We start from the raw sequence: 9,980 nt of genomic DNA on the forward strand, positions 1-9,980 counted from the left end.
GATTAATATTAATTGTGAAGTGGTCTATTCGCTTGGCTTAGTTTCAACGTATACGGAGTATACGGAGCAATCATGGTAGTCAATGATGCTGTTAAGAAGAGACATTCTATTTGCTTATACAAGTATTTACGAGCATTTAACCTTAAAAGGTTGATTCACAGATAGCAGGAATTAATATGTTGAAATGCAAATTCTATCATATCACTCTATATATAGCGTATGTGGTGGGACTCTAGTTATGTGTACCTTCATTTTTCTAGTAAAGGCTTGACTACTAACCTCACAAATGATGCGCTTATGTCTTAGGTGCAGCCATTTAAATAAACATGTTCTATTTGTTGTAGAATACAATCAAGATACAATCAAGTACGATAGATACATTTATAATTAGGATTAAGTCATAATAAATCTATTAAACTTTATTTTTGGCTTTGAAATGTAAATAGGCCCGAAGCCAGATGACATATATGTATAGGGTGGGACATGTGCTCGCTTGCTATTATTGGTGCTAGAAAAGAACTAATTATTTATATAATTAAAACAGCAAACCTATCATGGCGGAAAGCAGTATAGTTTTCGGTATATGGACAAAGATTAGGTATTATTAAATGTATTTACGCGGGAATAACTCCTATCAAGATTCCCCTTTTTGCACAAAACTTATTTTTTTGCTCGAAATGCACTGTTCACCTGATTGCTAATTTCCAAGCGGTTTCTGAGAAATTCAAGAAGGATTTTTAAGAGGAAAACCGAAAGATCCTTAATAGAGTTTAGATTTTTTACCGAAAATGGCCTGAGAATTAATTTTCGTTACATCTGGAATTTTATCCGGAATATACAAGGCTAACGGCCGTTCGAAAGAGTAGAATTTCAACTGCTAATTGGGCCATCCACACAAGTTCTAGCGGACTATCTTTTAGAAAGTCTCTGTTCTTTTCTGCCCCTTTTAAACTTTTTAGGTCTTTGTTGTTTTGGAACCTTTGGTTTGCCTTTGGTTCTAAACTGAGAATGTGATTGCAAAAAATGATGGCTATATTGAATAGACATAACCATCAGAAATTTCACTTCTATTATATGCAAAAAAAATTCACTGACATATTTGTTTTAGGTACTGCCTCATAAGTAATTCTTGAACAAAATTTTATTGATATATATTTGTTTTTACATTTATTGACATATATATTTTATTGATTCATATTTATAGGAATTTAAATGCTCCAATCGGTATATATATATTTTTTTATTATTACGCGATACAGCCGCTCACATGCTTGCTTTACGTTTACAAATGTATACATAAAAAATATCCACGCTATAATAATATTAGTGTTGAGAGGTTCTTGAATAAGTAAAATATATTTAAAAGCAACGTAAGTAATTTAGAACATATTAAGATCATTTTCAAAGTTTTTATATATAACGATATATATCGACGATTTATATAAATGGTTAAGCATTACTTTGTCAATCTCGATAAATTAACTCTCATAATCTTTGTTATGATTATATACCCAGAAAGTTCACTGCATTGTGTTCATGTGAAAACATGAAAACGTATAGGATATTTTTTAGTAACACCCAAGAAACAAATATCTATCACATTTAACAGAGTGGCTGTTAAGACAATATCAAAGATTGACTTAGATGATCAGCCGATACGGGCTTCGTTACTACATTCTCCCATAAGGCGATCGAACAGTGCGAAAAACGCAGATCAGCATTCATATAAGTCTACGAAGTCAATGTACAGGCCTAAATTATAAGACGGAAAGATCCCGAATCAATATTATAAGAACTTACTGAGCCGGAGTTTTGTCGGGGCGTACAGGATCAGTCGTCATTAAAATGAGAGACACACCACATATCAGAATTATATCCAGCCATTTTTATTACACTAGAGCACCTTAAATGGGGTAAAGCGCCCGCAAAAGAACGCATAATGCATTGCGTCAAGCAGGAAACACAAAGCCTTAACCGGTGCGAATGTCGACGAGCGCCCTGTTCCAAAATGAATGGCTGCTTGTAAGTTTTATATCCGGTACTGCTGTTAAGAGTGGTGTGCTGGTCTGTATAGCTTGAAACATAACTATATATATTCGATGGACGCGGAGTTAAAGGACTCCCGCATAAATAAAGGACAGTTTTTCTATCTGGAAGTGTTTTAGCAGCCTTGTTCCCCTGCAAAAAATCGTCGTTCTAGTTAGTTGTTCTAGGAGCTTTCCAAAATCTGTATGGCACTGAAAGCCATCTTTTTTAGGGATCAAAATAATGCATGCTTCCATGCAGGGCATACAGATAGTGGTGTACCACTAATATAGTTGTAACTATCGACGGAGTTGTACGGAATCAACGGAGCAGATATCTTCAATTAACAGGTTATCTCTTGGTGATGGGTCATTAAGATGAAGTATGGCATAATGCACGGCTTCATTGTTGAGGGAAATAGAAGCGAAACGATTTACTACTCCATTTTTTTAATAAGCATTGCGTCTTTCGCTAAATTGTTGCATCGCCGGAATGGCAAAACTTTATGTCCAAGCTAATGTAACAATCTTTTGACAAACTATTTCGTAACAATCACAACTTATTTTAATAACAACGTGTAGTTTCTATAGGTACGTTTTTAAGTTTCCTTCATATCTCCAAATTAAAGTAAGCGAACAGAGAAGAAAGTAAGTTATCGTCACTGACCTACCTCTCTCTGATGATGGGTTCGTTTTCTAATATTGAACAGTATAGCCCAACATATCATCTCCACCAATATATGACTCGGCTCTGGTGTTCGCGTTGTATGTAGCGCTACGCTGAAAACACAACGACTTCGACAACTTTGTCTATAGAGCCGGCTACCGTTGCCTTCAATCTAGCCGTCACCAATGCTTATCTCATTATAAAGAACGTAATGGGTTATAGGGCTATTTGATAACATGTTTAAATTATCCGAAACAGTAATTTTTTATTGCAGGAAACATGTCATAATCTGAGATATTGTCTGAGAGATAATTCTCCTCTAAAAGCGGACCAAATACACACAACGGAACAATACTAACGATAAAAAATATGATGCTCTTTGGTGGTGCTATTCAACTAATAAGTAGGATGCCGATCATCGTATTGATACGCATTTCTTTTCTGATGTAATCGACATATGCCTTTTTCTTATAGAAACACGTTTGAAGGACTCCTGTAACGAATGTGGCCTTCTGAATAACCAAGGGCAGGTATCAATGTTGGCTATTTCATTTTATTGCGGTGTAGATTTCAGTGGCTATTTTCCGTATGATTACCGTCGGAAACGCCTCCCGAAGCAAAGGGGCGTCAATAAATCGCAATGCCTCGTAACTCGCTCGGCGAAACCCTTCATGGTTTTGTATTGCCGTGGTTCACTCGGATAGATTTCATTGTCACTGGTAGAAAGCTAACTAAAGCTGCAGGTCGCACCGTTCGTCGAAACGGCAGTAGTCAGTATTCCGTTTTGAAGTTTCCACAGGTAGACCGATTGGCACAGCAAAACATTTGGGGGAGTTTCACATGGGCCTTTCTTGGCTAACGCGAGCTGAATGATCGTAAGCACAGTCGGTAGAAAAGAATATCTGGAATATCTAGACGGGCTACTTCCGCTGAATAATACTATAGAAGGATAAAGATTTTATGTACAATCAATTCGATACGGCGATAAGTAGCTAGCGAATGGCTTTCGACGCCTGTGTGCAAGCGGAAAAAGGCTCATGTGTATGTGATCACATTGCTGAAGCATGTTCCAGTCCGGCCAGTTTAACCATGAGGCTTACTCTATTGATATGTCTGGATGTAGATTTTTCCCGTTACAGGTAATACTATGAAATGAAGAAAAATTCCAGCATTTTATGACGATGAACAAAACGAAAAAAAAGAGGGTTAATTACAGCTTAAATGCGACAGAGCTGAGCAGACTCTAAGCGCCGGAAATGTGTGCCGCAACGAAAAATTAGATCCCAGCGTAATCTCCTCTGTTGAAAATATATTTACTAGTGGTTGTCGTCCATTCTATGGAATTATCGAAGATGTGGCAAGTCTATCCACATTAAGGTGCCCTGCCATATCCATATCATAACCGATGGTCATATCAATTACGCGGGAAGTCTTAAGAAGTTAGCAAAGTATTAATATGTGGGCCAGGATTTAAAAATATCGCAAAGTTAATATTCCTTTTGTGAGTTAAATTGTGTGTTAAATAACACAAGAGAAAAACTAATTATAGAAGCTTCAGTAGCTTTTGCAAAAAATTAAATAAAACAGCGTGACCACAACATTCAAACTATAAATCGGCAAGCAAACAAGTTTCCGCTTTAGTACATCTGTAAAGAGAAAAAAGTAATGTAAATTCCGATTCATATATAAGTAAAGGCGATTTCAGCAAATATCCGGACCAATGTGCGTCTGTCTCACACTTCCTAATGATTCAAAAATCTCAGCTCTGTATTTCCGCTGATATTACGTTAGGTCCTTTAGGAAGTTGACCTCTACTCAACCTCGATAATATCTTTTTTTAGTTTTTAGCTTTTCCACATGTTTCAGTTACTGACGTCAAATAACACATTACCTTTATATAATATATTTCTTAATTTTTGGGTCAGTTTGGTATTTTATTGTTGTAAATCAATAAGGTCGTAGAGGTCGTAGCTCCAAAAATACGTACGATTAGACTGTCGGAGTGCTGGTCCCCGTAAACGCCTGCTAAAGTCACGACTAGAGACCGACAAGAAACTATGAGTTTTGATATATGGAGGTAATTTTGCTGATCTATAATCACCTAATAATTATATCTAAGAGTACATATCTTTACGAATATAATAGGGTATATCTTAATATCTAAGATGCGTCGTTGCCAGTCATCTACAAGTGGACATCACTGGTTTCATTGTAAAAGGAGGCGTCTCTTTAATGGCCAGGTAGTTGATTCATTTCCCTCAGATTTCCTACAAGTAACAATGTCGACAGATTGCCATTTTGAACTTAAATGTTAGTTAACACTTTGAGCGAATCCATGGAATGAGGGTGATCGTTCTCGTAGCTCTGCTCGTAGTCTGAGCTATACCATCGACCTCGAGCAATTCAAGTTCGCATAAGGCTCATTGACGTTTTTATTCAACACCATGGCGTGCACGTCTATATAGAGCGTATTCGATTGATATTATGAAGTCACACACAGTGTGAGTAACAGACAGGCCCGAATTCCTGCTGCTACTGTACGAAGTTTTATAAAAACGGTGTGTTTTCAATATTACACACCACAGGCGTCACTTCGATCCCCTTGGCAACAGACTGTCGACAAACTTACGCAAGGCACGAGATGACATCAACCGAGGCTGGGTTCCTGAAAAAATCTGCGCTTTTCTGCTTGCTCAACACAGCTGATTCTGTTTGTGGCACGTACAAGTTGTGAGAGATCAGCGAAAAACTGCGCGATTGCTTTTTCTGAACTTTGAAACTATGCCTTCCGCAGGGGCGACCGACTGTGTGCTCAGCCGACCATTTCGTTGTTCTCGACCATATTTAAACAAGTCTTTGTAGACATTGAAGTGACAAGGTAGATTGATATATATAGAAGCACACGGACAGATCTGACAGTCCCCTTGCCACCTACAGATTGAGCGGGGCGTTGTTAACTGAAGGGCAAACGGCAACTCAGCACGAAATAGAACCACGGAACTGCAGCAGATGGAGGTCAAATATAAGTTTGTTTTGGCCCTGTACGTACTATCTACGTTTCCTGCTGAATACTGAAAAATATTTCAACAAGTAACTACAAGGTTAAGTGAAGATCTACGGGCATAATAGAAGTTAAAAACTTGAAAAAAACGTCAAAAACTAGATGCTAAATAGTAGCTAAGCCACCAATCGTACAACGAGGGTCGATACATTTTTAATCAATGGATGGATGAATGAATGAATGAATGGTGAAATGTAGTACAGATCAACGCACAAAATATGAGTAAACTAGTATAATGTAATGATACTTTGTTGTTTTCGCTCCTTCATACCTATTTTTTTCCTGCATCATGCGGCGTGATGAACCGAATGTTCTCAAATAGCTTCGGCAAATCTTACACAGGAAATAATTTAGTAATAGTGCAGCGATTCTTTGGAAAAGCCTTTTTAATTTGTATTTTCTTGAGTTTACCTCTCTATTTTTATCAACAGTAATAATTATGGACTTTATTTACTGTTCTATGAAGTAAACATTGTACGGCGTGAACCTAAAAAAAGGTTAATGTTTTAATCTAGCCATCCGAATGGCTAAAGATTTGCAGGCATTATACTATTTTTATTTCTCAAATACTCGACGTCATGAGCTCAATCGGTCATGATTATTTCGGTTATCAAATCTCGAAATTTTCCCGTTAGTCGAATCCTTTGAACGAAGGCCTGTTTTAATTACACTAAGGTAACGATAACGTTATTGAAGGAGATTCTAATTTGAATTAGCAAAGAACAATGCAAATTACTATTGCATAGATGGAAATGGGCAACTAAGTTGGGGCATCTATTGCTCTACTTGTTCCAATTTTCTTTGCATTAAAACATTGTTTTATTGCTATAACACACTAGATGTGCTATAGATAGCGTAACAACGATAGTTTTAAAAATGACTGACATAGCAGGCCGATATTTCGGGTAGGGTTTCTTGTGAGTTACTGGACAGTCTCACCTCATAACACGCTATGCTCGATCTCACACCATAGTCTAAAGTACATGCTGGAGGAAATGACTGTTAATGAATGGAAATGAACAGATGAGCTTGTGCAAGTCGTTCTCCGTCTATACCGAAAGTTATAATACTATAGCTTCAGTAGTCTCGTCCTATATAGCGAAATTTGTCTTATTTAATACGCCCAAACGAGTGGCTTAACGGTATCCTTGTACACATTAGCTTCACGCTGTATTGCAGATATGCATACCAAGAAGGAAAATGCCATTTTATAAGTCTCAGAAAGAACTTCATCGATCTCTTAATTTGTCAAACAAAACTGACCAAATTAGCAGGCTTAGACCGACTCTTCGAACACTGAAGTCGAGTTCGTTATAGCAGAATCTTATATAAAATCCGAAGATTAAATCTAATTGACTTGTGTGATCCTTGCAACTTCATTGCTTTATATTACGGTTAAGCCTAAACGCATGCTGAATGCTGAACGTACGCTAGACTCCGTAGTTATTTCGGCAATTATGGAAATGTTTAGCCCAAATAAGAGCGTCAATCTAATGGATGGCGCGACATATGTCATATGAGTGTCCTGATTTGCAGTCCTACTCAGGGTCCACTGTGCGCTGGGATTGTGGATGGTAGATCATGCGGTCGCTGAGTGGGAATTACCCGGTGGATTCCGTTTTTGCCAGAGGACAAGTCGCACGTGGGATTTTTTCGGCGGATAATCAGGAAATTCGACGTACCTGCTACTGGTAAGAGCTGTATGCTGCAAATGCGATAAACGTTTCAAAATGAATGATAATTTTTGTTTTTTACATGAATAGCACGATAGCTGTAAGATATTGCGTGCAATAAAATTAATGCTGACGTGAAACTTAGTTCTTTTAACGCCCATTTTCAACGAATTTGACATTTCCTTTTGATTTGCTGCAAACGGCCACCCCCTGGAAAATAGCACTAGAGGTGAATTAAATAAGTCGCTGGACGAATCGTTTATGGATTGTTTGTTTGTATTACTAAGCCAACCTCATCTGGAGTCCAAAGTATCATAAGCAAAACGCTAAAATTAGCTTGTTTCATACTTGCAATGCAAATTATAGTCGGAAGAATTGCAGCCAGAACATGGCTGTTAAAACGCCGCTCCATGTGTCCATCCATGTTCAAATATTTGCTGTGCTGTACAAACAACAAGAAGTATAATAACTGCTACGATATATGCTATTAAATTAAGAAAATTAGGATGTGGGCCGCTGTCAGACAGACCAGACCAAGCGGCCGCGTTTGTGACTTTCAACGAGATCGATTTTCTACTGGAACAACTAATTCGAAGATGATAAATGTTACCGAACGTCGTCACGGCGTATCATGTTCCGAAGGGATACGTTGATATTTCAAAAAATTAGCTATTTATTAGTACCGTAAGTATTTGAATTTGTATGATATTCCACGAAGCAATAAAAAATACAGTGAGAATATCTGGAATTAGCGGGGCCAGACAACGGACATTTTGAGATTAACTGATTCAAGTCGTGCCTGATACTGTTCGACCAATCGAACTATGCATCCGTCGTTGAATACATTACCGAAAATTAAGTAGAGCATTAAGATGGTTCATGAAGTCGATATAGCTAGAACAGACAGGATCCATCTTGATATTTATTATCATTATATTGTTATATATATTACAAGCTGTTCGAACTATTGAATCTTGATCAAACCCGATCCAGCATGAATATAATATAATCCGTTATATGGTTGCAAGTTGACACGTTGTTGAAGTACTGATGAGTCACTTTGAATCTCTTTAGTGCATTATGTTATTTGCTACGTTTGGAAAAGTTCATTATAATGAATAATCATGGTATTACCGTGGTGATGGGGTTGTTAGCAAACTTAAACTTGTTCTAGGCCGTAATAGAAACAAAAATTATCGAATGCCTACATAGATTCATTGCGAGATCAGGGCAAAACGCCAGGTTCCATACCTGTAAAGCGGTGTCAGCTTATAGTTATTATGAATATTGATATACTAACATTTTAGGACATTGGTAAATCTGGTAGGCGCTAATGGTAAATCTGATACTTGCACAGCAAATGCATGCGGTCAGTCGCAGCTCGTCAAGTTTCCCGCCCTGCTGTAGCGCCAATGCGATTTTCAGTGCCAATGCAAAGGGTTGTGGGGAGACAAGTTTAAGGGATGCTTGGACTAGCAGAAAGCTTCACAGGGCTTTATGATACCTTGAACATGTCTTAATGAGTGGAACTGCTGGAAAAGCATTTTATATATACTCTATGTATTACATCGTAGGCTCGTAAATAATAGACAATTATATATATATATATATAATTAGACGTAACAAACATATCATGATAATAATAATGTAGAAAGCAACTTGGGTTACAATTTATCTGGGTTAGTAGCAGTTTTTTGTGCTGTTAAATCATAAATAAATAAAAAAATATGTCTGACACTGCTGTCTTCTTTCCACGTCGTTAGGAAAAGTGTAGCTCTTGAGACGGCGAAGGTTGGATTTCAAACGGATTTACGACAAACAGTATCTGACAGCGTTCGCGGGAACGGGTCTAGTGTTTTAGAGCTGGATGTCCGAATTCGAACTACAATGCACGCATCAGGCGGCCGCGTAAAGCCGACGGCCGAAAACCGTTACTTCCACTGTGAGAAAATTGGCCCAGTCCCCTCAAAAAATTTTACACAGCTAAGACAGTCGGCGCGCTATTCTGAACTACCCTAATACCTTGAATAGACGCATATAATTACTTTCGGGGCAGAAAGAAGGATTTTCACACAAGACTGGTAGCAGGAATAAAAAAAATTGTGCACGAATCATCAGGATAAGCTCAAATGGTTAAACTCGAGACAACCCTTCTCAAAATCAACAACAGCCTAAAAGATCTGGTAGGACTTGAAGAAGGTGTTTCATTAAGCTTCTGAAATATAATGGAATAATGGATCCAAAAAGAGAGACAGAAAATTAACTAGCGAGAAGTTCTAGAGAAGCAAAAAAATCGTGCAAATTACTCTGATTGTGTGACAATATTTGACTTCGCTTCAGTAAGCCGAAAACTTCAGACGAATCGAAAGTCTTTTTGCGTCCGGATCTTATTTTCTCAGAGAACGAGGTTCAGATCCGTGCATTATGGCGTAGAGGATATTCAAGAGGATTTTCAAAACAAGAGGAAGAAGAATGAAAATGAATAGACCTCCCTAATTTATCAAGGCGTTCGCCTAGTGTCAGAACAACGGAGAATGGCCAACAATGAAGAAAAA

The sequence above is a fragment of the Varroa destructor genome, unplaced genomic scaffold (genome assembly GCF_002443255.2).
Source record: "Varroa destructor unplaced genomic scaffold, Vdes_3.0 BEIS01000007.1, whole genome shotgun sequence".
In the NCBI taxonomy this organism is placed as follows: domain Eukaryota; kingdom Metazoa; phylum Arthropoda; class Arachnida; order Mesostigmata; family Varroidae; genus Varroa; species Varroa destructor.